Raw genomic sequence first — 26,796 nt, 5'->3', positions numbered from 1 at the left:
AATATGCATTTTACTGGTGCTTTGGTGCCTGGTAGGAGTTCGATAAATAATTATTAAAAAGGATATCACCAAGTAAGCACCTATTTTATGCGAGACACTGGGTAAGAGATATAAAAATACAAACAAAATACGGGCACAGTTTCTGAACCAGGAATTTAAAGTAGAGGGAGCTGATAAGTCCACTAACTATAGTTTACAGTGGGTTGGCAAATTATGGCCTATGGCCAAAGCTGACCCACTGCCTATTTTTGTTAATAAAGTTTTATTGGAAAACAGCCATGCCCATTCACTTATGTATTATTTATGGCTTTTCTCACACTACAACAGCAGAATCAAATAGTTGCAATAGAGACCATCTGGCTGTTAAGTCTAAAATATTTACTTTCTTTCCTTTACATAAAGTTATAATGCCTAATTATCAGAAATACCAAGCAAAGAGAGAAAAATCTGTACCAGGATTTAAGAAGGAAAATTTCAAATTGAAAGAAATCAAGGTGGCAAAAAATATGAATACTTTCAAAAACTAATATTTACCCCTCACTATACCCCTATGAAGTTGGTAGGTAATATGATTATCACAGTATCACAGATGGGAAACTAAGGCATGGAGATGCTAAACAACCTTCCAAGCATTTTATATGTAGACACTCATTTATTCCTTAAAACAATCCTTTGAAGTAGGTACTATGATTATCCCAAGTTAGCAGGTGATAAAGTAGGGCAGAGAAAAATTTAAAAATGTACCCAACATCACACAGGTAATAAGCATTACAAATGAGTCTTTAACCAAGGTGCTCCAACTCTGAAGGAATGTATGTAACTATTGAGCCATAACTGCCAGGTGGAACAAAATGAAGATTCACAACCAAACACAAATGGAACTTTTATATTTCATGGTAATACAGAAAAAAAAAAAAAACTAGCCATGAAGTAATATCTTCACATTTCAGACTATACACTATTAAGCTAGATTACTAGATTGGTTTTATTTAGCCAGCCAATAATTCAGTCATGAATTTAGGACTTCTGCTTCCAACCATGATGGAGTATTTGGTACGGGAATTGCTGTATCACCATAAACAACTACAAAAAATGGGGGAGGGGGAGAGGAAAAAACCAAAATCCTGTTTTCAGATATTAGAGAATGGACAGGATAGGATTGTGATCCTGAGAAAAGAGGAACAAATGAGGTAAGCCCTACAATTCTGTCGTCTTTCTGCTGAAAAGCACTTACACTGTTGGTGAAACAAAACTCAGCACTCTTTAAAGGAAGACAAAAATATTCCAAGCATCAATGTCGTTTTATTAACAATACCTACCATCCAATCAAAAATTTTTAGACATACAAAGCAGAAGGAAAATATAAACCATAACTAAGAAAAACCAATCAATAGAAACAGGTCTAGAGATGACACAGATACTAGAAGTTGAAGTCAAGGGCTCTTAGGTAGTTACTGTACACATGCTCTGGGATTTAGAGAACATTATGATCCATATAATAAGAGAAATGGAAGATACAATTTTAAAAAATAAGTGGAATTTCTAGAGAAGAATACAATGTCTAACATGAAAAATTAACTGGATGGACTTATTAGATGATTAAACATTGCAGAGGGAAAAGACCAGTGAAACTAATTATGTGAAAAGAGAAAAATTCCAAAATGTAGTACAGACAGAAAAAGTGAAAAAAATTTTAACTGAGCCTCAGTTAGCTGTGTCACAATATAAAAGTGATAATTTGCAGAGATCCAGAAAACGGGGATTGGAAGAAATTGAAGAAATAATGACCAGAAGTTCCCACATGCAAGAAGCTGAATAATACTAAATACAATAAACAACATCAAGTCATATCATAATCAAATCACGAAAACTAGGGAGAAGAGAAGGACTTAGAGAAGCCAGAAAGACAGACATGTTACCTACAAGGAAGCAAAAATAAAAAGGACAACAGACTTTTTTTTTTAAAAGATTTTATTTATTTATTTGACAGACAGAGATCACAAGTAGGCAGAGAGGCGGGCAGGCAGAGAGAGAGGAGGAAGCAGGCTCCCCACAGAGCAGAGAGCCTGATGTGGGGCTCGATCCTAGGACCCTGAGATCATGACCTGAGCCGAAGGCAGAGGCTTTAACCCACTGAGCCACCCAGGAGACCCAGGACAAAAGACTTTTAAGGACAAAAGACTTTTAAGAGCAAAAGTGGAAGCCAAAATCTAATAAAATAGTCATGTTAAGTGCTGAAATAAAAAAAAAAAAAGAGTCAATGTAGATTTTTTTTTTTTAGATTTTATTTATTTATTTGACAGAGACAGAGCAAGAGAGGGAACACAAGCAGGGGGAGTGGGAGAGAGAGAAGCAGGCTTCCTTCTGAGCAGGGAGCCCAGTGTCAGGCTCGATCCCAGGACCCTTGGACCATGACCCGACTGAAGGCAGATGCTTAACGACTGAGCCACCCAGGCGCCCTCAATGGAGAATTCTGTATCTGATGAAAATGTGTTTTAGAAATTGAGGAGGAAGAAAGAAATTATTTTTTTAGACCAAAAAAGCTGAGAGAATGTGTCGTTCATAAATGTATAGCACAAAAAATTGTAAAGGAATTCTCTCAGGAGAAAGAATAATGATAACAAATGGAAACTTGGAAAACCAACACAAAAAGTCAGTATGTGGATAAGTATTTAAATGTCTTTAAAGACAAATGTTTAAATAAAGCAAAGCTTATTGAATTTTATAATGGAGGTAGAACCAAAAGCATGACAACCCTAGCACAAAGGATGAATTAGGGACGTTGGATTTCTATTGTTTCGTAGTTTTTTATTATACATGAAATCATGTGATATTATTTGGGCCCTGTCACTTACAACCTGAAGATGTTTATAAAATCTGAAACAACCATTAAAAAACTTAGAATTGCCAATAATTCATCAGTGAATAAAAAGTATAATATCCCAAAATACTCCCCCAAAAAAGGAGTGGGGGGGGGGAAGCATGACAAACAACACAAATACATAGCAAGATGGTAGACTATGTCCAACCACGCTGAAAAAGAATTAAATGGTCTAAATACTGTGCTTAAAAAGCTGATTTGGAGTTGTCTCAGGCTGCCGTACTTCCCAGAACATCCGGGAATCACATCCACTTTGTTTTCCTTACTCTTCCCTCTCCTTCCTGGGGCCTGCATTTAGGCGCCTTGATCTAGTTCGGATGCCACGGCTGCACCAGGAGGAGGAGTCCCCAGCCTGGCTTGAGAGAATGCTAGAAATTGACCACAGAGTTGTACCTACCGGAAAGCCCAGGGTAAGGGAGGCATGGGGGAGGGCCACCGCTTCTCACCACACCAGCAGCACCACAGGGGCAGGGAGGAACAGCATGGCGAGCGCAAAGAGGATGACGAGGGAGACCTGCGTGCTGTTCCGTAGATGCAGGCTAAGGATGGGACAAATAACTAATGCGTCTCTTTGTGGTGGAGAAGAAATGAGATGCACATGAAAGACCAAAACCCAGACCAGGACCAGAGAATAATCTAGGGCAGGGATAAGCAAACTAGGTTCAATGGGCAAAATCCTGCCTCTAAAATCTAAAACATTTACCATCTGACCCTTTACGGAAAACGTTGCCACTCTCTGTTCTAGGGCGGTCAGGCAGAAGTTGCTTCAAGGACACCTCTGACCAGCTTCCCCTGCAGGACTAGTGGTGGCCCCATGTCTGAGATCTCACACTGAGCCTCTCCTGGGCTCCTGCGGGGTCCTGACCTCCTTGACTCCTCTCAGCAGCCTGCCCATAAGTCCCTCGGGCCTGATCTACCTTTTTGGGTGGTCATTTGCCTCTTGTTGGGAGGTCTGGCCCCTCTCTATTCCTCTTTAATGAAGACATGGTACTAATAGAAATGAAATACAGACGTTGTCAGACTGGGGAAATAAAAACCATGTTTTCTGTTCAAAAAAACCTACTTACATATGAAGAAATAGATGAGTTACACACAAAAAAGGTAAAAACAGATACAGCAGGCAAATACTACTCATGAAGAAGCAAAAGCGGGGAGCGGCTGTATTCGTAGGAGAAAAAGTAGACTTCAGGACAAGCAATATTACTGGATATAAAGAGGGACATTTCATGGTGATCAAGGGGTGCCTCATTAAGAGAGGGTGCCAAACCTCAATGGATATGCGCCTAAAAACAGAGCTTCAAAACACATAAATAAAATAGAAAAAATCATAACTAGAGATTTTAACAATCTTCTTTCAGTAAATCACAGAACAAGTAGACAAGAAAAGTCAGTAAGAATATAGAATGCTTAAAATATCAACCATCTAGGCATAACTGATATTTCTAAGCAACTCATTCAACAACACAGAATGCATTCTTGACAGGTGCACATGGTAAATTCTCCATAAACCAAGTCTCCGTAGTTAAAAAGTTTCATTATTACAGAATATGTTCTCTGAGAACAGTGAAATTAATTAGAAATAAATAATAGAAATATACTAGTAAAATCCCCAAATACTTGCAAATTAAGTGACATGTTTCTAAATAATGAATGGCTTGAAGAAGCAATCACAAGGCAAGTCAGAAAATATTTTGAGGTGAATGAAAGACACAGTGTGACAAAATTTGGGGACTACAGCTAAAATAGTGCTTAAGAGATAATTTAGAAGGTTTTTTTTTTTTGTTTAAGATTCATTTATTTATTTTAGAGAAAGAAGGGGCATGTGAGTGGTGGGTGGGGGCAGAGAGAGGGAGAGGGAGAGAATCCAAGCAGATTCCCCCTGAGCCTGTGGAACACAACATGGGGCTTGATCTCACAATTCTGAGATCATGGGCTGAACCTAAATCAGGAGTCAGATGCTCGGGCACCCTGGGGGCTCAGTCAGTTAAGCATCTGCCTTCGGCTCAGGTCATGATCCCAGGGTCCTGGGATTGAGCGCAGCATCAGGCTCTCTGCTCAGCAGGTTTGGGGAAAGCTGCTGCTTCTCCCTCTTCCTCTGCTGTACCCCTGCTGTGCTCTCTGTCAAATAAAGAAAAAAAATTTTTTTTCAAAGGAATGCTCAACTGACTTAGCCACCTAGGCCCCCCAGAAAATTTAGAGTTTTAAATGTGTTCATTTGAAAAGAAGAAAATTCTAAAATCAGTGATGGAAACTTTCACCTTAAAGAGTGAGAAAGGAGATAACTACAAAGAAAGTAAAAGGAAGGAAATAACAGAAATGAGTGAAATAGAAAACAGATGAGTAATCAAGAAACTTAGAGTCAAAAAGTGGTTCTCTGAAAATATCAATAAAATTGCAGAAACCTTTACTAGACCAATGAAGGAAAAAACAATAAAAAGAATATGAGGGCACAAATTACAAATACCAAGAATGATGCATGTTGAGTAATAAATATTTATCAGCCAGCTCTGAGATTGCCCCGACCATCCCCACCTCCTGGTGCTCCTACTTCAGTAGGAATTTTACATTAATAGAGCTCGCAAGCATGACCAAAAGGTATCATGAAACTCACCAAGTGTGACTCCCAAGGCCAGGCCTCAGAGACATTGTGTCGTCCACCTTGTTTGTCATTGAATCCCCCACTCTGGGAGCAGCCAGCTGTCATGTTGTGACCACAGATAAGAAGCCTAGTGGCAAGGTTCACATGACAAGGAACTCCTGCCAGCAACCAATCCTAATCTGTCCGACTCATGTGTGAGCTGCCCTGATGGCAAATTCTGCGTTCCTGGTCAACCCTTCCAATGGCTACGGCCTCCCCCCAGCATCTGACAGCATGCAGCTTCATGAGAGCCCCTGGGCCAGGCCCACCTAGCTACCATACTGGGGAATTCCTGCCCCAGAATCTAGGAACCTGTGTGAGATCTTTAAATATTTGTTTTAAGCTTCTAAGTGTTTGCCTCTGCCGCAGTAGATAATACCAATTCTAGGGAAGGAGAACAAGAGAATATTATAAACAACTTCATGTCAACAAATCTGACCGCTTCAAAGAAGTGGAAAAATTCTTTGAAAGACAAAAGTTACTGAAATTGTGGCAGGAAGAAATGGGAAATCAGATGAACCATACCTTTTAAATACATTAAATTCATTAATAAAGACATTTCCACAATGAAACTTCACACCACGATAGCTTCACTGGTGAATTCTATCAAACATGTTAAGAGAAAACGGTCTCCATCCTACACAAAGTCTTAGAGAAAACAGAGGAAAAGGGAACATTGACCAATTCATGAAACCAGTATATTTCTGATCTCAAAACCTGATTAAAACATTACAAGAAAAAGACCAGTATTCTTCATGAACATAGATGCAAACAACCTCAACAAAAAAAATAAGTTGTATCTTAGCTTGATATGATTATATCATATGGTGAGATTTTAAAAAGTCTGAGTATGTACATCATCAAAACCTAAGTAAAAGAAAATTTAAGTTTATAGGCTTGGAAACATGATTGCAAATTATAACATTACCTGACACGCAAACTTTCTTTGTAGAGCGTTGTGATATCATCTCATCAGTGGGATTAATTTAACTAGTGAGGTTATATCAGGACAACAGGTCCTGACTGGTTCTTCAGAACTTTCCACCACACTCTGGATCAAATCTGATCTGCTACTGGGAAGGGATATGGCTTTGGAACTCCTCTGAGTTTAAATTATGTGTCCTGTTATGATGATACACCACATCTACACTCAGATTGCGGTAGTTTCAGTGACAGTATATAATATGATATGATCAAAACAACTGCCCTAAAGAAATTTTGAGGATAAAAACTCTAAAAGTAAACTCAATTGAAGTGAAATACAAGTAAGCAAAATTGAATTTGAATAGTAACTAGACTTGGCTTTCTGCAAGATTAAATTTACGTGAGTCAATTATTAAGTTAATCCGAAGGTTATGTTACTGAGCTAGGGTCTGGGGTATCTTACCTCTGGGTTCTCGTCATGGTGGAGGTGAAAAGGCTTTGCTTAGCCTGCGAGTGATAACAAGGGGCTGTCCTCTGTGTCCTGAGAGAAATAGTCACTCTCATACTCATGCCTATTACGGTTTAAAACGCAATGTTCCAATAAGATGCTTTTTAAAAACGTGTGGGAAGGGAGTTGAGATAATCTAATCCTTTTATTTCATGTATTTTCTCCATTTTTCAAAGGGTGATATGTTAGTATTCACTTTAATAGTCACTTAACTGTTGGCTTTGATTTTCAATAAAAGCATGTGGTTTTAATCGCCCGTTCTGTACACAGTCATAGGCTCACGGGTTGACTGTGCGCAGACAAAGGGTAGAATGTGCAACGCACTCTGTCCTGCCACCCTGCCGCCTCCAGTCCTTCTGGTAGACCTGCCTTAATAGCCGAAGGCACTGTTTTCCGAAGGCCAGATGAAAGACAAATGCAGAACTTGAGGGATAGAACATGTTAAGTAATAATCATCTCCAGTTCTCTGAATACAGAATCTGAATGTTCTCAGAGGAGAAAAGAGGAAAAATGACTGTACCTTCCCTATGCTCTCCCAACAACCAGGGGCTGGTGTGTGCAAACCCACGGGCATGGAGGGGATGTCGGCAGAACAGCAAGAGGTGATGATAGAAGTCAGAGTTTCTGCATTCACAAGTTTCCCACCACCTTGAAATTGTGTCCAACACGCTTCTGCCATTCTTTGCTGGAATCATATGAAGTTTACCTTTTCCAGGAAGTTCTCCTTGATTTAATATTTCTGACTCTGTTTTGTTTTCAGCAGTACTTATGGACTTGACTTTTTTGTGATTTGAGTGTATTTCTGGGCGTTGCTTCTATGTAAAACTTGCCTCTCAACTAGATTAAGAACTCCCAGAGCGCATGAATCATTACCTTTTTAATTAAATTCCCAAAGAGCATCCACCATGAATTCTATATTTAAGAATAAAATGCTACATGTAATACCTAGAGCAATCACTAGCAAATTCTTTTTTGCCATTAAACACACTTTTCTCCTTCCCTCATTAAAACACCGTATGTTTTCTTCTGTCTTCCTTCTTTATTCTTTATTTGTATTTATATTCTTTATATCCTTATTCTTCAGAAGGGAATATCTGAGGAATTTTTAAAAAGATTTTATTTATTTATTTGAGAAAGAAAGTGAGCATGAGCAGGGGAGGGGCAGAGAGAGAAGCAGACTCCTCACTAAGTAGGGAGCCTGACACGGGCTCCATCCGAGGACTCTGGGATCATGACTGGAACCAAAAATAGATGCTTGACCTAGTGAGTCACCCCAGGTGCCCCACATTTTTGAGGAATTCTGGCCAGCATCCTGCTTCTCCTTTTTTCCCGGTGTCTGCCCACGTTTGAGGCATGAGGCCATGCATGAGGCATGACACCTTCCTAGCTGTCTTGAATGCAAGACACAGGGAAGAAGAGAAAGCAAGATTATCCTCGGCTTAGTAGAGGCAACAAGAAGGCCCTGAGGTGTACAAAGTCAGAACTGTTCTGTCACCAGGGACAGGCGCTTCTGATGGAGGACATCAGAAAGAAACCGCACTTTTCATTCAGGGCTAGTGGGAAGTCACACAGGGTCCTTCAGCCATGTGCTTGCGTGTCTGTGTGTGTGGATTTCCCCGTGTTACAAATCAGCCTCGTAGGCTGGTAGTAGCAAACTTAATTCCAGGGAGATTTTTCATAAATTCTAGTGATAAAGTTTCTCCCACACATGAGGAGAGAACTGGTTTAGCATCACCCACAAGCCTCCTTATAGGCATAGATGAAAAGACTGGGAGCAGGAAACCTATACGGAGTCTTTTTTTTGCCTCCTCGCTGCCTCGGGCAGGTAAGAATCTAAAATGAAAACAGAGTAGCTGCTCGGACCGGTGGATGGGTCCTTCCATTCCAGTTTTGGGGAAAAGAGAGGGAAATCCAAGTTGAGGCAAAATTAGAAACCTCTCTCCTGGTTTGTGGTACATACGTCCCACTGTCCTCTCTCCGTTTGGCCCTTTAGTGCCCGGGACCCTCACTTTGTCCCATGATTGTCCCCTTGAGCTGCTCTGTACTTCAGTATTTCTCTTCCTTCTAAAAGCTTCTGTCTCTCAGTCGGTAAGGAAAGAAGACACATAGGACCTTCAAAAAATTTCCGTGGGACAGTTGCATGTTGTTTCTTCAGATCTTTGAGAATTGAACTCTAAAATGGTTTGGGGAGGAACTCTTTTGGTGGAAAGGGATCCTTTTACATTAACTCAAAGATTGAAGTACCTTATAATTGCCCATTTTCCTCTCTGTCCTTTTGGAAGCTGAGACACCTGCCACCCTCGAATCGTCAGCAGAGGAGTCAGGTAAGAGACAACTCCTATCACTTAGGAAGGTCAGCGTTATTTCAGACTACTCATTGCCTGCTTCTTCTTAACCCTGGCAATCAAGAGTAAACACTTCAACTTTGGGCTCTTTTGTAGGGACCACTCCTACCGGAAAGAAAGACAAGATCTCATCACTTGTGGCTTCTGCACTACTAATCTGATAATTCTCTTCCTTGCTTCAGATCTGCTTCTCATGTAGGCAATGGCGCCTGTCCTAGAGATCGACCATAGACAATGGAACGTTTTTTCTCTTTTTAAAAAAATCTAACAGATATGTCTAGCACTCTTCCTAAGATTATATATGAACTTGATCTATTTTCTTCAGCAGCACTTCTTTTTTTTTTTAAGAGAAATAATTTCATTTATTCTTTTTTGTTTGCTTGTTTTTGTTTTTGTTTCTGTTTTTGTTTATTTTCAGCGCAACAGTATTCATTGTTTTTGCACCACACCCAGTGCTCCATGCAATACGTGCCCTCCCTATTACGACCACCTGGTTCCCCCAACCTCCCCCCCCCCCACCCCTTCAAAACCCTCAGGTTGTTTTTCAGAGTCCACAGTCTCTCATGGTTCATCTCCCCTTCCAATTTCCCTCAACTCCCTTCTCCTCTCCATCTCCCCATGTCCTCCATGTTCTTTGTTATGCTCCACAAATAAGTGAGACCATATGATACTTGACTCTCTCTGCTTGACTTATTTCACTCAGCATAATCCCTTCCAGTCCCGTCCATGTTTTCAGCGGCACTTCTAAGACAGAAAAAGTCTCACGTAATAACTTATTACATCAATTCTTTGTGGGGCTTCTTGTCTCCATCTATTTTGCATTAAATGCTGGGATGCTTCAAGAATAGTCACGCTTTCTAACATTATTTTAAACTACAATTTTGTGTCAGAATTGGTTAATATTAGAGAATTCTATATAATTCTAGTTATTTGCTTCTGAATTTTTTGCAGCTTTTTTGACCTTCCTAGAATTCCCTCTTTTACTCTGAAGATGATGAAATATTTCAGCCCCATGGACTCAACATGAATTATGTATTTTAATATCACTACAAGAATCATGGTGAACAAGAGGAGTTCCCTTAGTGATCAGACAACAGATTTGATGCAAAAAGTTCTGATTCCTCTATTGTATGAAATCATATTAATGATTAGAAACCTTAGATTTCTAATTCACAGAGACCTGGCAACTAATTATGTTGTCCATTATTCTGATGATATAATTTTATCATCCCATCCCAGACAGAGCACAAAATAAAATTGGTCCTAGTATCTAAATATTGTCAAAATATAAAAATATTAATAATTTTATAACTAATGCCATCTTTCTCAAATATTCTCCAAAGCTGACTTTGTTCATGTCAAGTCAAGCCATTTTTTTAAACAATTTCCTCAGTAATAGGAACAAAGAAAAATGGGTGAACGGAATAAATATTGCCCTCGTGGATCTTTAAGTCCAAAAAAAAGAATAAGAAATAAAAATATAGCATCACCAGGGCATTGCTGTAAATAGAATAAACATCATTTATGCATTGATGCTAAGATACAGAGTAGAAACCCTGAAATTAGGTTTGTGGAAGGGAGTGTGCAGGAGATCCCAGAAACGATGTTACCAAAGGATATTGAATCTGAAGTTTTAAAGCGGTTTCATGTGAATACTCTTGTGACTCAAAGCCACTATCTAACGATTTCCTGGCTCAAAATAATTGTGGCTGTCTTGTGTGCTGAAGAATTTAGGAGATTCTGGAATCCCCCTCCCTACTCCCCCCCCCACATCACTGAGTTCTTTTAGTATTTCCTGGGGAAATTTCTGGCTTTGTCTTTAGACATCCTTATGCCTCTATCGTTATGGAAGGTCATTGTTCTCACTCTGCCTTTCTGAAAGCTGGTCAGCCATCCAGTTTACCATGCGGTCCACCAGTTTCCCATCCTAGATGAGTCTAAGTACAATAGTAGTTTAGATTCACAATCATGAAAGTTTATGGAGCACATACCCTGTCCCAAGAGCAAATGCTTTAAATAGTAGCTCATTTAATTGTCGAAACAATCCCATAAGATGGCAGTACCATTATTTTCTCTATTTTTAACAACTGATTTATTTGAGAATAAGAGAGAGAGAGAGTAGGGAGGGGAGGAGAGAGAGAATCTCCAGCATACGCGGCTCTAAGCATGGAGTCTGATGCGGGGCTCCACCTCACCACCCTGAGATCGTGAACTGAGCTGAAGTCAGATGTTTTACTGACTGCACCACCCAGGCGCCCCAACCTTTATTTCCATTTTACAGATGAGGAAACTGAGGTACCATGATGTTAAGTAACTTTCCAAAGGCCACTCAGATATTGACTGGCATCACCCCTTCATGACTTCAGGCACTGGTATTCCAAGCCCACACTCTGACAGAATGTTTCTGTGCACAGGTGCACAGAAACTGTGGGGCAGATCCATAAGCTGACTAGAATTACCTCTCATTTTATTTTATTTTTTTTCTCATTAATCTTCAGCTTGCATAGTGTGTTGTTATTTAACAAGGGTGTGTTGTCTTGGATGACAAGCACGTGACGTTAAAGGAAGCAGGAAGTGGAGTGGAAGGAGCAGCTCGCAGAGCTATCGACTGCGTTAAAAAGTAAGTTAATAGATGCAGTTCAACATTAAAAATCTCAGTCCCTCCATGCCTGGGTGGCTCAGTTGGTTAAGCCGCTGCCTTCGGCTCAGGTCATGGTCCTGGGGTCCTGGGATCAGGTCCCGCATCAGGCTCCTTGCTCGGCAGGGAGCCTGCTTCCTCCTCTCTCTCTGCCTGCCTCTCTGCCTGCTTGTGTGTACTCTCTCTCTCTGACAAATAAATAAAATCTTAAAAAAAATATCAGTCCCTCCAATACATTGGAGGCCTCAAATTAAATCAAAAGTTTTATTCTTTGCGAACACCCAACATGGAACCATCGTCAGCATTTAGGTTCAAAAGCTATTTTATGTGGTAGTATGTGAAAATGAGATGAGATGATGAAATGCATCTACCGAAAGTCTGTCCTAAAAGTCACCAGGACTTTCCCCAAACACATTCCCTGAGTCTAGTTTTTATTACGTCAGAGAAAGCACAGTTTGCCTTCCCAATTGTTGCCACAAGGTGGGTTATAAAGGATCACAGTGCAGTACAAGTTTTTAACCGTTTGTGTTGTCATAGTTATTATTTGATGCTTATTAGATGTGTGAACTGTTCAGACCCCACATTTTCCTAGGGCTTATTATCCCATAAGGAGATCATGATGAGACTTGGTTGCTTTTCTGTATTTGGTTCATGTTTTGTGTTTTTCTCGTGGGATGGTCTCTCTGAAGCTTGGTGAAAAATCTCCACCTTGAACTATGAAATGGTTCCACTAGATTTGTGTGGATCATCTGATGGCTAAATGGCAAATCACATGGATTATATATGTCGGTTGGTTAGAACTGGCAGAAAATTAGCCAAAAAATGATGTATGCACAAGGCATTGCAGTATTATTTGTAATTTCAAAGTACAAGAAACACCACAAATATCCATCGCTACGGGACTGGTTGAATAAAGGATGACATGTCCACACGGTGATATGTGTGCAGCTGTAAAATGGAAAACAGAATATCTTTCTATATGGCTACGTGTAATCCCAGGATGTATTATTAAATGAAAAAAGCAGGGTTCAGAAGAGTGTTGATGATAGGATCAGTTTGTGTGCATGTATGTGTGTGCACAGCTGTGTGTGTATGCTTGCTTATATTTTCAGAAAGAAACAATGGAAAGTTAATCCAAAAACTAATGAGCATATCCACCTATATGACGAGGAAGGGAGTAGGGAGGAGGAGCAGCAGTGGGAACGAATGTTCTCGGAACATTTTTATGTTACTTTGACTTTGGAACTATGCAATGTCTTACAAGGCAATAAAACCTGAAAGTAAGCAAACCAACCTATCTTCTGCCTCAGGGAAAATCTAAAACTAATTTAAGAAATGTTGGTGGGTTGGAAAAAAAATTTTTTTTGTTTGGTTGGAAAAAAAAATCCTAAGAAGGATGGGGCAAAGTGCTAAACAATGCGGCTGTCAGATAAGACGACTCAGTTTATTGTTATTGAGAAGAACTATGGAGAGAAGAAGGTAGCCTTTTCTTATGTGTCATTAGATTCTAAATTAATTACTGAGGTCTTGGTATTTGCCATGAACAAGATCTAAAGTTACAAAATGCCTTCTTGTTCTCTAGGCAGAGAAAGGAAGTAAACAGCGTGCGAAGATTAGACAAAAATATTTACAGGATGATCAAAGTGGAGAAGGGAGGGATCCCTGTTCTTGCTTGCCTTTGTTCTACTGACTTTTCAAGTTCCTTGCTTGTCAGGATTATAAACCAGGTCGTGTCATCAGAGTTCATGGGCTGGTAACAAGGATGACCCTAGAGGGCTTCCTCTTTGTCCGATGGCCCCGGCTGTCACACTCTAGTAGGTGGAGGTCCTCCTTCACTTCCAGATGGAGTGATAAACACTCTCCAACTTGCTGACCTTCTTGGGATTTGGAAGGTCATTCCTGACTGCCCAGAAGTTTCCTCCAGACGTTGCCTGCCTTGTAGAAATCACATCAGTACGAATATTCTAAAAATGGCTTTGTCATTTTAAATACTACAGATTGCTCAAGTGAATGGCAAAATAAAGAATGAAAAGAACTATAACTATGTGCTCGAAACAGAACAGAGGACAATTCCAACATCGTAAATGGTGTGGATTGCGTGGTTGGTGAACAGCTGGCGAGTTGACAGGATGTGAACGACATCGAAGAAGCTTGCGTCGGAGAAAAACATGGCACCCACGTTGATCAGCCTGTAGGTTATAGCTTGGAGAACCCATCACCTCAGTGTAAAAATCAAGCTCTCTTTTACTGGTTTAGTCAAAGTAGACTGAAGGGCCAGAAAGTTTCTTGGAAGATTTCTGAATGAAATTGACGAGAAACTGGACTGTTCTGTTATGAAAATACAGCTGCTGCCATATTTTAAAATTTTTTTACTTGATTTTTTTCCCAAAATAAACAGTAACTGTTTTTTTGACACATTATCTTTCCTGTAATGAGGAGACTTTGATTCTGGTTATACTTAGAAAATGGCCACAAAAGGTAAAATATCTACACTGTTGCTCTTTTCTCCTAACCATGGAAACTTTTAGAATTTGTTTAAAAAAGTCAAAAGTAAAAGAATTGCCAGGTTTTAATAAGTTCCTTTGGTCTGAAAGTGGGAACAAATCAAAAACATTTGGAACCAACAGGATGCTGATAGTGTTTGTTATTTTAAAATGCTTCAAGGCATCCCTGCAAAAAGGTTTGAAATTTGAAAACCCTGGGGCCTCCCAGAATGTTTACACATTTTGTTATCAGAATGTAGAAGTAGGTTAGTGAATAGCATCCCATGCATTTCAAGTTAAACTGGATTTCTCAAAAACCCAACATCCAACTCTGTTTTTCAGCATAGTGCAAGTAACATAATCAAGGAAAAAATTAATAAATGTTATGAAGTATAATGAGCCTCTGACTCCTGAGGTACATTATCTGTGAAAAAGTCTGCTTTTTATGTGTAATAGTTCAAAAAAATTTGTATCACACCATTACTTCTAGTACCAATTATCTTCTGTTGAATGTGGGGATTTGAAATGCTTATCATTTCCCATAAATTTCTTAATCCAGTTCTAATCCCATAGATTTATCCATAAGAAATAAATAGCAACTTGATAAATGTTCCACGCCTCTTATCATCAAAATGGAATGGCCCGGGATAACGGATAACAGTCGTATGCATCCTAAGAGCACTGAATGCAGTCAGGCCTCTCTGATCCTTTGGTTAATTTTGTAGTATCACAGAACAGGGAGACCTAATATGTAACATGTTTAAAAAGGAAAAAAACAATGAAAACCAACTAAAAGAGAGTAGATGTTGGTGACCTTGGAAAACATACACAGAACATAGATCATAAGGACCAAGGGGGATGTCTGTTCCTATGCATCAAGCTGTACAGGTGCCATAGGTCACAGGGCTGACTTTCAGTCACAGAGATGCTAATCGGTGGCCATGACTCATGGAAACAGCGCTAGAGATCTGGAAAGTATAAGAACCATACAGCGACATTTGACATGTAAAGAATAGGTTGCAGAAGCTTTTGATCTTGAAGTCCCAAAAGCTCATTTTTGCTTTTGTTTCCCTTGCCTTTGGAGACGTATCTTGAAAGAAGTTGCTGTGGCTGATATCGAAGAGGTTGCTGCCTATGTTCTCCTCTAGGATTCTGATGGATTCCTGTCTCACGTTGAGGTCTTTTATCCATTTTGAGTTTATCTTTGTGTACTTCATCAAGATTAAAAGCTTCTGTACAGCAAAGGAAACAGTCAACAAAACAAAGAGGCAACCTATGGAATGGGAGAAGATGTTTGCAAATGACAGTACAGACTGATATCCAGGATCTGTAAAAAACTCAAACTCAATACTACTGGCTCAATACAAACTCAAACTCAATACAAACAGATAATCCTGTCAAAAAATGGGCAGAAGACATGAACAGACACTTCTCCAATGAAGACATACAAATGGCTGTCAGACACATGAAAAAATGTTCATCATCACTAGCCATCAGGGAGATTCAAATTAAAACCACATTGAGATACCACCTTACACCAGTTAGAATGGCGAAAATTGGCAAGACAGGAAACAACGTGTGTTGGAGAGGATGTGGAGAAAGGGGAACCCTCTTACACTGTTGGTGGGAATGCACATTGGTGCAGCCAATTTGGAGAACAGTGTGGAGATTCCTTAAGAAATTAAGAATAGAGCTTCCCTATGACCCTGCAATTGCACGACTGGGTATTTACCCCAAGGATACAGATGTAGTGAAAAGAAGGGCCATCTGTACCCCAATGTTCATAGCAGCAATGGCCTCGGTCGCCAAACTCTGGAAAGAACCAAGAAGCCCTTCAATGGATGAATGGATAAGGAAGATGTGGTCCATATACACAATGGAGTATTATGCCTCCATCAGAAAGGATGAATACCCAACTTTTGTATCAACACGGACAGGACTGGAAGAGATTATGCTGAGTGAAATAAGTCAAGCAGAGAGAGTCAAGTATCATATGGTTTCACTTATTTGTGGAACATAAGAAATAACATGGAGGACATGGGGAGATGGAGAGGAGAAGGGAGTTGAGGGAAATTGTAGGGGGAGATGAACCATGAGAGACTGTGGACTCTGAAAAACAATCAATTTTGAAGGGGCGGAGGGTGGGAGGTTGAGGGAGCCTGGTGGTGGGTATTATGGAGGGCACGTAGTGCATGGAGCACTGGGTGTGGTGCAAAAACAATGAATTCTGTTATACTGAAAAGAAATTAAATTTTTTAAAAAAAGAAAAAATAAAGAATAGGTTGCAAAATCTATGGTTCTACACTTCTGTTAGCAGCATAGGCCAGAGATGATGATCACATGAGGCTTTGAAGACAGCCTGCCCCCAGTGGGCTCTTTCCTGCTCTGTGAACTAGCCCCTCGTCTCCTTGTTTTCCCATCTATAAACTGGGCACAATAAAAGTCCCTCCTTTCCGGGCCGATTGGGAGGATTTAGTGATTTAAATCACGTGTGCATTTTAAAACAGTGTCTGGGACACAGTAAACTTCCAAAAAATATTGTCTAATTTTGTTTTGTGTCACGAAAGGGACTAGAAATGCGGCATATTACTGAGTGTTATGAACAATAATATAGGTTCATGACAAAGGTGGTCTTTATCACTATTTTATAAATATGTTTTCATAATGGGTGAGGAGAGACATGATAATCTGCAAGAAACGTGCACACACAGATGTTATTCTATCAGTGAAGGCTGAAAAATATAACCATGATTTTATAGTCTTATGAAGACATTAAAAAGGATTTAAATCAGATTTTCAGGAGGTGATCTAGTTAAGAGTCTTAATCCAAGATAACTTTACCAATGGTGGTTTATGTATTGTACTAGGAGCTATGGGGGCTCCTATGCACGTTCCCAAGCTTCACCCTCCTTCTGAGGAGTCTCATGGAGATCTCTGCCTGAGGGTTTTTTCTGGCATGCCCACACTTGAGAAGTTGATGTACCTGGAGCAGCCTACAGGCCATGATGGTTAGGAGTTGGGGGATAAATAAGCTGACTTCTTCACCTCTTAGGGAGAAGTACTTCTATGTGTGTCTGCACATCTCCCCAGAGGCACTCAGCAGTAACCTGCTCCTTAACACGCCCTGGGTTAACAGCTTCACCTTTCTGCCTCACTTCTCCAAGCCCTACGACCCCTTCCTAAGATCACATCCCAGGTCTACAATGATCCCTGCACTGGCTTCTGTTTCTAGCAAACTCCCACACCCCAAACTCCCCTCTGCTCCAGAGCCCTAAGGAAATGATATGTGACAATGTTTTCAAAACGACTCATGGGCTGTTGTCTCAGGGCAAGAACACAGACGACATAGCCCTGAAAACCACCTGATGAGATGACATTCTATTTCCAAATATATAGCAATCTGTGTTCGCACACGTTTTAATGGGAATTTCTCTTCCCTATTAGATGGGACTCCAAGGATAAAAGAAAAGGCAGTATGGCTGGCATCCAAACCCGCGCCTTCTCCATCAGCTGCCCTTTGTCATTTAGGTGCACAAAGAAGATAGAAGAGAAACCACAACCCAAGTATGCAGTTGACCGTTGTGTTTGGCTTCAAGGCCTCAGTGTTGAGTACTCAGCCTCTGTGAGCTGGGCTGTGCTGGCTCTGTCTTCTCCATTCTTAGCTCATTCCCGAGGAGGAAAGGCAAGGATTTGAATTGTTCCCATTGCAGGTGCTGGGCGAAGCCAAAGCTCCAAGGGGGAGTGACTCGTCTGTGAAGGAAACATGGCCTTTTCGTTTGTCGTTTGGGCAGGTGGGCTTTGCATTTCGTTGTTGTAGTGAGTTCTGAGAGGCTGGTTCGAGCTTTGGGAGAAAAAGAGCAGGCAGGAGAACCTCCTTGGTTCAGGAATATTTAGACCTAACTAGTATAGGAAAAATAAAATACTTCCACATGATTCAACTTGACTCACTGGGCTTCTACTCAGGCATAAAATCCCAGTTAATAAGAGAGTACCGTGTTTCCTATGTTGCCACAATTGTATATACAGGGCCTTTTGAGAAGGAAGCGTGGCCAAGCCAAGGCAGGAACCAGGGGATTTCAGTGTTCTTGGAGTCCTGTCTTGATGCAACTCCTGCAAAAGATCAGTCTCTCATTTGCTGGAAACATAAGAGCTGGGGTGACTTCATGTGTATAGACTAGACAGATTAAGGGAGTCTAGGCTAAAAATAGGCCTTATTTACTCATTCCTTTTTATCCACCTCCAAACCCTGGCCACTAATAGGCCACTCAGATCACAAGAGGCAAAGGAAAATAACCTTAACAAAAACTACACCGAGGGAAAGAGATTATTTTATGCTCTACAATCCAGAGCATGGCAGGTATGGGCTGGGGTTGTCCATTCGTAGGCATCTCTGAGTGCTACAGGGAAGATTTCTCAAAGAGTCATCTTTCTCATTTATTGCACATATGCTTGTTGAGTATTTACGGAACACTAGAAATTTCATGGTGCAAAAAATGATAAAATTAAGTGCCTGCCTTGATGGAGTTTACGCTAACCTGGCCTCCTTATAGTAACAAAGCAAAGAATACAGAGAGGAAAGAGAGTTGTTTCAAATATAAAAGATGTCTTTTAAGTAGAATCCACAATAATGAATGCACATTGAAGAATTTACCTCATTCGCATGGCAAAAGGACATGAGGAAATTCTGTTGGATCGAGGCTTTGGCTCGAGTTCTTCTCCGTTCATGACACAGAGCCAAGGAAAGCCACTCTCTTCTCCCACATGACCTGCATTGATTGCTACTGGCAAACTTCCTAGGGCCTTGAGGTGAAATAGCCTTAAGATGAATCCAGCACTGTGCAGAGTGGAGAGAAGAAACAAATAATCGGAAGACTGGTTGCCATCCCTGTTTTGTGGGGTTAAACTCCTCTGAAGCCTACACTCCTTATGGATGCCCTCTTTTGCAAGATCCTACAGAAGTTGCACTAGTGTTGTAGGGGGTTTTGCTTTTGCCAGATACAAATATGTGAGTGGACTTAGAAATCAATATTAGAGTCGTAGTCAGGAGTCCCCCAGGAACTGGAAGTTATTTGGCAGGGGCTTATTTGGTTATCCAGTGTTGAAGGCAGTGGCGTCTACACAGTTACAAGAATGTGGCTGTTCATGGCGTGCAGTGGTAAACAGCTTAATCAACTATCATCTGAGGTATCCATCAAAGGTGAGGCTATGAGGGGCCGAGTTGCCACTGCCAAGAAACAGCATTCATGCCATGCTTTTTTATCGACACTGAAAAGATTAAAGATTAAAGAAAGACAATGATGAGCTCAAGTTTTCAAATTCATGACTGAATGTATAAACTAAATCTCAGGGGCTTCCTCCAATGGCTGAATGACTCTCTCATCTCTCCGTGAGCATGGAAAGAGCTGAAAAGCAAATGTGCCACATGTGTTGTGGATTTCCACACCAGTGTGCCTCACGACCACTGAAGAAACCTGATGAGACAGCAGGGCCACAGTTGGTAGGGAGAGAACTACTAACACTAGCGTGGGGTTATCTGGGATGGATTTAGCAGATGAAGGAATTCAGGCATTGAACTTCAACAAACTTTCCATACCAGGTGAAGTCACTCCTTTCTACTTCCCAAGAGCTTGTTACTGCTCTGTTTAAACACTTAGAATCTCATGGGATGGAAGGAATTGTGTTTCAATGGGAAGCCAGTTAACCTCATTATCATGCTGTGTCATATCTAAATCTACAACTACATTAGATCCCATCACACTGGGGGCAGAGGATGGGGAGGAGGGATTATATAGTCAAGACCAGTAGGATGGGATTTACCCACCCCAAGAGCTGGAGCAATTTCCTAGTTCATATCGGGAAGAATCTGGGGAACGGGTCTATGCATGCTTGAACAAGGGGGGAAACATAGTTTCAGCTTGGGATGGATTTATCGATAGGAGTGCCAGAATTCTGATGTCAGTGTGGCTTTCACCACTGGCAGTAATGATTATGATTTGGTTGAGTGACCAAAATAAGGTCTCAGGTGGCTCTTACTAAGTCAAACTGAAAAGGTAGAAAATGTTTGGAATGAAATAAGCAAAGAAATCCAAAGGTATTGGGAGAGAAAATATGTTGGAGTAGAACTTGGTGGCTAACGTCTCCCTACCTTGCTTTGACCAGAGAGGACTCTGAAGACAGAGCATCTATCAACGCCTGATAGCTGATCTGCAGACTGGAGAGCCAGCAGGCTAGCGATTGTTGAAGGAAGACACGGCAATTGAAATGACTCCCTGATTTCAATGGATAAGGTAATTTCCTGGGGTGACGGAGGCCAGGTTGTCACACTTCATCCCCCAAAGTAAGATGAATGTGCTTACCATAATAGGCATCAGGCACTGTGTGGTTGGTCATCAGAGTCTGAAGGTCTGTGGGGGTGGCTGGATAATCTGAGATTCTGAGGATGGAAACAGATGATGAGCCCATTAAGGTCCAACTTGATTTGTATATCTGAGCAAGGACAGGTCAGATGAGCAAAGCTCTGGCTTGGACAGGATCATAACATCACCTCTTTCTTTGATTCCACATTCAGTGTCCTTTCATTGATGGAGAAGCCAAGGAGTGCACAAGAATATCTGTGCAGTAGCAACTCAATAATGTTTTTTGAATCTCCTGATTAGCCTTCCTCAAAGGACTCTATGGTTATTTTAAGAATAACCAGAAGAAGGAAAAGGGAGATACCTCTGTCTTTACCGTCAGCCTAGCGCTGATTCCTTGTGGGCTAGTGTCCTATAAATCTCCCCGGATGTTGCTTTAGCCACATATGTACAGTAATCAAGGCTGGGAGTACTGAGGAAGTGAACTCAGGCTACACGTTCGAGACCCCAGGACCCTGATCATACCAAGGTAGGAACTTGGAGGTCAATTCTCTGCTTTGTTTTACTACTGTAACTACAAGGCTTGAACACAAGCCTTCGATCCTGCCAGAGGAGAGGCTGGTACTTTTCCAGTCATGGAGCTTAAAAGTCTCAAAGTCTGAAAGGGTACCTTTCTTAATATCATTTGTTGGGTCCTGTAAGATCTCTCTGTGCTGTTCCAGAATTCATGGGCCACAGAAGATCATACACCTGCTGTTGCTTTCACCATGAGAGGTTCTCTGGTAAATGGTGTGTCTGAAGACCTAGCATATATAGTCTTAGATCCTTCTCCCTTACTGTACACACACACACACACACACACACACACACTTACGAGCGATGATTCAGTATTCATTAATGCAGTGTTATTATCATTGTTAGGAATAGTTAAGTGGGAGCTTCTAGAATCTTTCCCACTCACAATGGGTATAAATCAAAGGCATTACCAGAGGCCTGGTGAAATTACAAATATTTGCAGTATCATTTAAGACTTGGAAGATGTGGGAGTGGAGATCCTCATCATTTTTGTAGTTGGCTGTCTAGTTTAGCTAGTGCAAAAGAGAGATGGAGCACAGAGAATGATTATAGATTATCAGGAGTTTAATCAAGTGGGGATTCAATATTGCGATTTTGTACAAGATGTGGGCTCTTCATTGAAACAAATCAATATGGCCCTTCCTAAGCACTCATTGATTTGACAGATGCTTTTTTCTTTAACTCCAAAAGCAGTAAACAGCAGAAGTTTGTTTTCGTGTGATAGAGACAGCTGTACATCTTCACTGCCTTATCACAGGGTTATATCACCTTTCTGGTTCTGTGTCCCAAGTCATTCTGCAAGGATAAGTAATTACCCCATCAGTGCTCGGGACATCATCATGGCCAGCACCCTACTGATATATAGAAAACCTGGCAGGGTCCCTATTACCTTGTAAGATGCATGAGTACCCAGCTTGGAAAATAAATGCCACAGAAGGGCAAGGATCTATCACTTCCATAGGGCTCCTATCATCTAAGTATCTTCTCTTTGATTTTGAAAGAAAAATAACTCATAAATCTGTGAGCAGCACCAATCCATATACAGTGGCCCTAAACAATTGCTAGTTTGACCCCTTATATCTGGCCCTTGTGACTCCTTGCGCCCTCTAGATGCTGCATAGACCCTGTGCTGAGGGCAAGAGGGAGTTTTGATGATTTTGGAGACATATCATGCCTTTGCTGTAAATAAATTAGCTCTTGACTTGCCTCCAAGCCCTACTACATTGGGAAGGCCTGACTGTACCATCTCATGTGACCATTAGATGTTGGCTGCCCAATATCAACTGAATGTTCTCTGACTCACATGTCATAAATTTTGGTATTCATAGTGGTTGAGTTTTACACTTAATAAATATGTGAACTTGGGCAAGTTTCCTTTTGTGCTTTGGTTTCCACATTAGCCAGAAGTTGATGATAGTAAGTACTCTGCAGTGTTTTGACGGGATTCGATGGTTTGACACCTGTAGACCACAGTAGTGTCTGGCACATAGTACTGGCTTATTAAATGTTAACTTTTATGGTTATTGTTCTCCTTTGAGGAAGAGGACCTGTAATCCCATAGAGCTCAGATTTGTAAGTGTGAGTCATTGGGAATCATGATGGTTCACTCTTGCACCCAAACCAATGTGCTCTTTATCAAGGGGTCCACAGCCCCATATAAAGGTTATGTAACCTGTCCGGGAAGAGGGGATCCCGTCCTCACAGAGTGTTGCTCTCCAGCCGGTGCTGCCGTGCCTCCGGATGTTAATTCCAGTGTTTGTGGATTCCCTTCCTCATCAATGTCTTGCTCACCCCACATGTAGGCAGAGCAGTATTCCCAGGTATGGAACATGGTGCCTCCAAAATGAGGACACCTACCAAGGGCTGTGATTTGTTCCGAATGGTAGGAATTCAAATTCTCACAGTTTGCCTCCTCTTGTGAAGGGAACATCCTGGCATGTCCTTGACCACTGGAGCCCTCCAGTCTTTACTGGAGAGACAGGTCTCTGAATGTTCCCAGGAGCACTGTCCTGTCTTCTGGAGCACAAGTGTCTCCACAAGCCCCACTCCCACCCCGCTCATCCTGCCAGGTTGCCCCGATATCACTGATCAGATGGATCCATGTGATGTTTTGTGGAATATCCAAAAAGTCTAGATCTCTCTAGACCATATTATGGTGGGGTGGGATTGTCAAAAAGCCTTGGAGAAAACTGTAAATGTGCAACTTTACTTTTTCCAAGGGAAATCTAATGTTTCCTGCTCTTCTCTGTTGATTGGGAAAGAAAGTATGTATTAGTTAAGTCACTAGCTACTTGTCATGTGGCTGAGGCCATAGTCATCTGTTGTAGCGATGCTGTTACCACTATCAGGGCAGCTGGTCAGCCCACTGCTTGAAGTCTACGATCCTTCTCCAGGATCCATCCATTTCTTGCAGGAGGCAGCCTAACAAATGAATGGAGCTGTAGTTGACATTGGGACCTCCCTGGCTTTAGATCTAGAAGGGCGGCACTATTCTGTTACCTTCCTGGTATATAGTTTCCATTTACTATCTTGACTGGGATGGGGGGCAAAGTCAGAGATTTCCCCACTATCATAGCTCTTACTACACAGGCCAAGAACCCATCATGAAGGTTACTTTGATTTCCAAGCAAAGTCAAATGTATTTATGTACTTGGGAAATTTATAAAAGACCTTGAGTGGATTTGTAGACCCAGAGCCTCACTTTAGGTTGCATTAATTCTGGGAGTCCACTAATTACCTGGGCCCCATAGGTTTCCATGACAACAGGGGGGCCAAATGGATAATTTAGTGATCTGGGTATCCATATTAACCCAGACCTGTGTCTAATAGTCCTTGAAATGCCTGAGTATTGTTCTATTCTCAGTGAACAGTTACGAGAGTATATTGTTTCAGGTTCATCTGGGGAACGAGTGGAAGTATGGTTACAGCATGCATTTGCCAAGTTGTTTTAGGGTCTTGCTTCCTGTGGACACAGCTACCTCTTCAATTAATGGCTCTTGACTTTGAAAACTGCCTCTGGATTGTGACTTTTTACAGGGAGAGACAGCCTCCCGCCTCTTGCCGATCCATTCTTGCTTTCTTTTGATTATATGTGAAATAACACCCTCACACATGTATTTTTTTGCTGAAGAATCCACGTTACATTCATCGTCTGCGTACCTCACCATGAAGCAAACCCCACCAGCTGCCACTCTGACCTGGATGGTTGTTATGATCTTTGTGGATCCCTGCCTCTCAGATTCTGGTATTTAAAAGCCACTGGCTTCACTGCTTTAAGCCTTAGTATCTCTGTGGCTTTCAATGAGGCAAGTTCTGTTACAGCTTCTCCTCTCTCAGGCCTGGCCTGCATAAGGCAGTCACTATTGACTCTTAGTGAAGCTGATACCAGTGATGGGCAATCTCCTGAGGGAGCTGACCTGCAGGGCAGCGGGTCTGCACTTTCTTCCTCCACGGAGGTGTGGAGAGGTCTTGACAGGGAGGAGAGGCTCACTGCTGTAGGCTTGGAGGGCTCTGAAGAGTCTGGATGCTGAGGGGGGGAGGCTGTGCATACAAGGGAACATTCTGTAATTTCCACTCAGTTTTACTGTGAACCTAAAAGTGCTCAAAAGATGAAGTTTAAGAATTAAAATAAAGAGTCTTAGGAACCCAAATCTCAAGGGATATCTACCCAGATATCCTCATCTCAGTGTCAGGATTCCAGGTCCGCCTAGCCCGGGCCCCAAGCTTGCTAGGACAGACTTGCTTCAGCTGAGGCTTCAGCTGTTTTGAGGATGAGTGACTATCATGGAAATCCTTGGTTTTGTCATAGGCCTTCTCCATTCTCCCAAGAGAGAAAATTGGCTTCTTTTAGGTTACCAACAAGGATGCCGGCCTTTACACTTGATTCTCAGTTATTTGTTGAGTAGTGTCAGCTTTTCATTGGGAAGGACACTGTACTGACTTAAGGGCCACCAACCATTCCACCATTCTTCTATACACTGTTTCCTGTTCTGTTAGATTCGCCAGTCATGGCGTTTCCTTCTGTAAGAATAGTCTCCACAGTCACGTCAATGGCTCTTTAGCAATTGGGCTGCCTCTTTGTGCCAGGGTCTATTCATGGCTCACACAGCACTGGGATGGTGTCCTCATCATCAGATGGGGGGTTGACCAGCCAGCCTTGGAACCACACCTTTCCTGCCAGCTGTCTTGGGTTACTCTTGGAGTCCGTTGGGTTCTTGGGAAGTAGACACTGGGATGGAGAGAGAAGGCTTTATTGAGGGGAAAAGAGAGGAAACAAGGTTGTCCTGGAGGAGCTCTCAGACCCTGATACGCCTGACAGATCTCAGCGCTGCCAGTGTGGAGGTCCAGAGCCAGGTCTGCCTGCTAGACTGGTTGCCAGTTGGGCGGAAATGGCGAGGGCTTTGTACCTCAGCCTTGTTCTGTTATCAGTCATCTTCTGGGACCATCCTGAAAAGAGTGTCACTTGATGCAAATGCTGTCTGCTAACCACACTCCTCCCGTATTAAAAAGGATCTGAGGGACTCAGCCCCACTTCTTGCACACAGGCTCCAAATGAATTCAGGTAGTGAAACGTGGGGACAAGTTTGGTCTGCAGTTTGTATAATGGAGACAGGACATTGCTTCTCCAGCGTGAGAGCTTCCCAGCATAGTGACTTCAAAATAATAAATCATTTTAGCATCTGTTTCTTCCTAAGGGACAAAGGACAGTGTCCATGTTACTGCAACACGTCAGGGTCATCATTGTTTCATTTTATCTTATTTATTCATCATACAATTGAGATCAAATTATGGATCTAATCTAGAAAGTATTTGCAGTAACCTTGAATATTATGATGCTGCTTTTTGTGTGTGCTTTCAAAGTGCTTAGATACCCATCATCTCCTCTGGTCCACAGAATAACCCTATCAAGTAGACAGAGCAGTGTCAGAAATTCTCATGGTCAATTTTTATGGGTATCCCATAGTTTCTAAAGATATTTTCATGACACCAGAAAAAATTAGAAAAATATTTCCACATGACCATAAGGGCCCTTAGCTGCTCTAGAAGTGATCCAGGGACTACTAAAACTGAGGTACCAGCACATTCTTTTTATCTTTTATTGGAATATAGTTGACATGCAATGTTATACTGGTTTTAGGCAGACCACATAGTGATTTGATAAGTCTGTACATTAAGCTATGCTCACCAGCATATTCTCAGTGACATTACTCTCACTTTTTTCAGTTTTTGTCACGACTCTAAGCTCATGGAATTTGATGAATTTAAAGGTAAATGATATTATTTGTTGGCACTTGAATTTTAACCTTAATATATAAAATACAAAACATAAGGAAATTTGGTAAGCAATAAAATTCACCAATTATAACACAGATTTTAAGTTTCTGTTATCATCCAGTCTTTGTTTAGGTGCATTTTTTACATTACTGCAAATATGTGTGTATATAATTTTC

At 41.3% G+C, this 26,796-nt stretch overlaps 2 long non-coding RNA genes across 3 annotated transcripts in view; both read left to right on the top strand.

Moving 5' to 3' along the window:
- Positions 1–3,218: 3,218 nt before the first annotated feature.
- On the top strand, positions 3,219–9,269 carry LOC123937316. The gene is made up of 3 exons (XR_006817453.1): positions 3,219–3,291; positions 7,498–7,553; positions 9,234–9,269. It is a non-coding gene; the product is annotated as an uncharacterized LOC123937316 (long non-coding RNA).
- A 2,531-nt stretch (positions 9,270–11,800) lies between these two features.
- The window catches only part of LOC123937314, a 29,293-nt gene continuing 14,297 nt past the window's right edge, over positions 11,801–26,796 (top strand). For both annotated transcript variants that reach the window (XR_006817451.1, XR_006817450.1), the window contains exons 1-3: positions 11,801–11,916; positions 13,932–14,125; positions 20,577–20,704. This is a non-coding gene — a long non-coding RNA (uncharacterized LOC123937314). The remainder of the gene's footprint in view (positions 11,917–13,931; positions 14,126–20,576; positions 20,705–26,796) is intronic.

Source organism: Meles meles, chromosome 2 (assembly GCF_922984935.1).
Source record: "Meles meles chromosome 2, mMelMel3.1 paternal haplotype, whole genome shotgun sequence".
In the NCBI taxonomy this organism is placed as follows: Eukaryota; Metazoa; Chordata; class Mammalia; order Carnivora; family Mustelidae; genus Meles; species Meles meles.
This window is presented reverse-complemented; position numbering and strand designations above follow the sequence as displayed.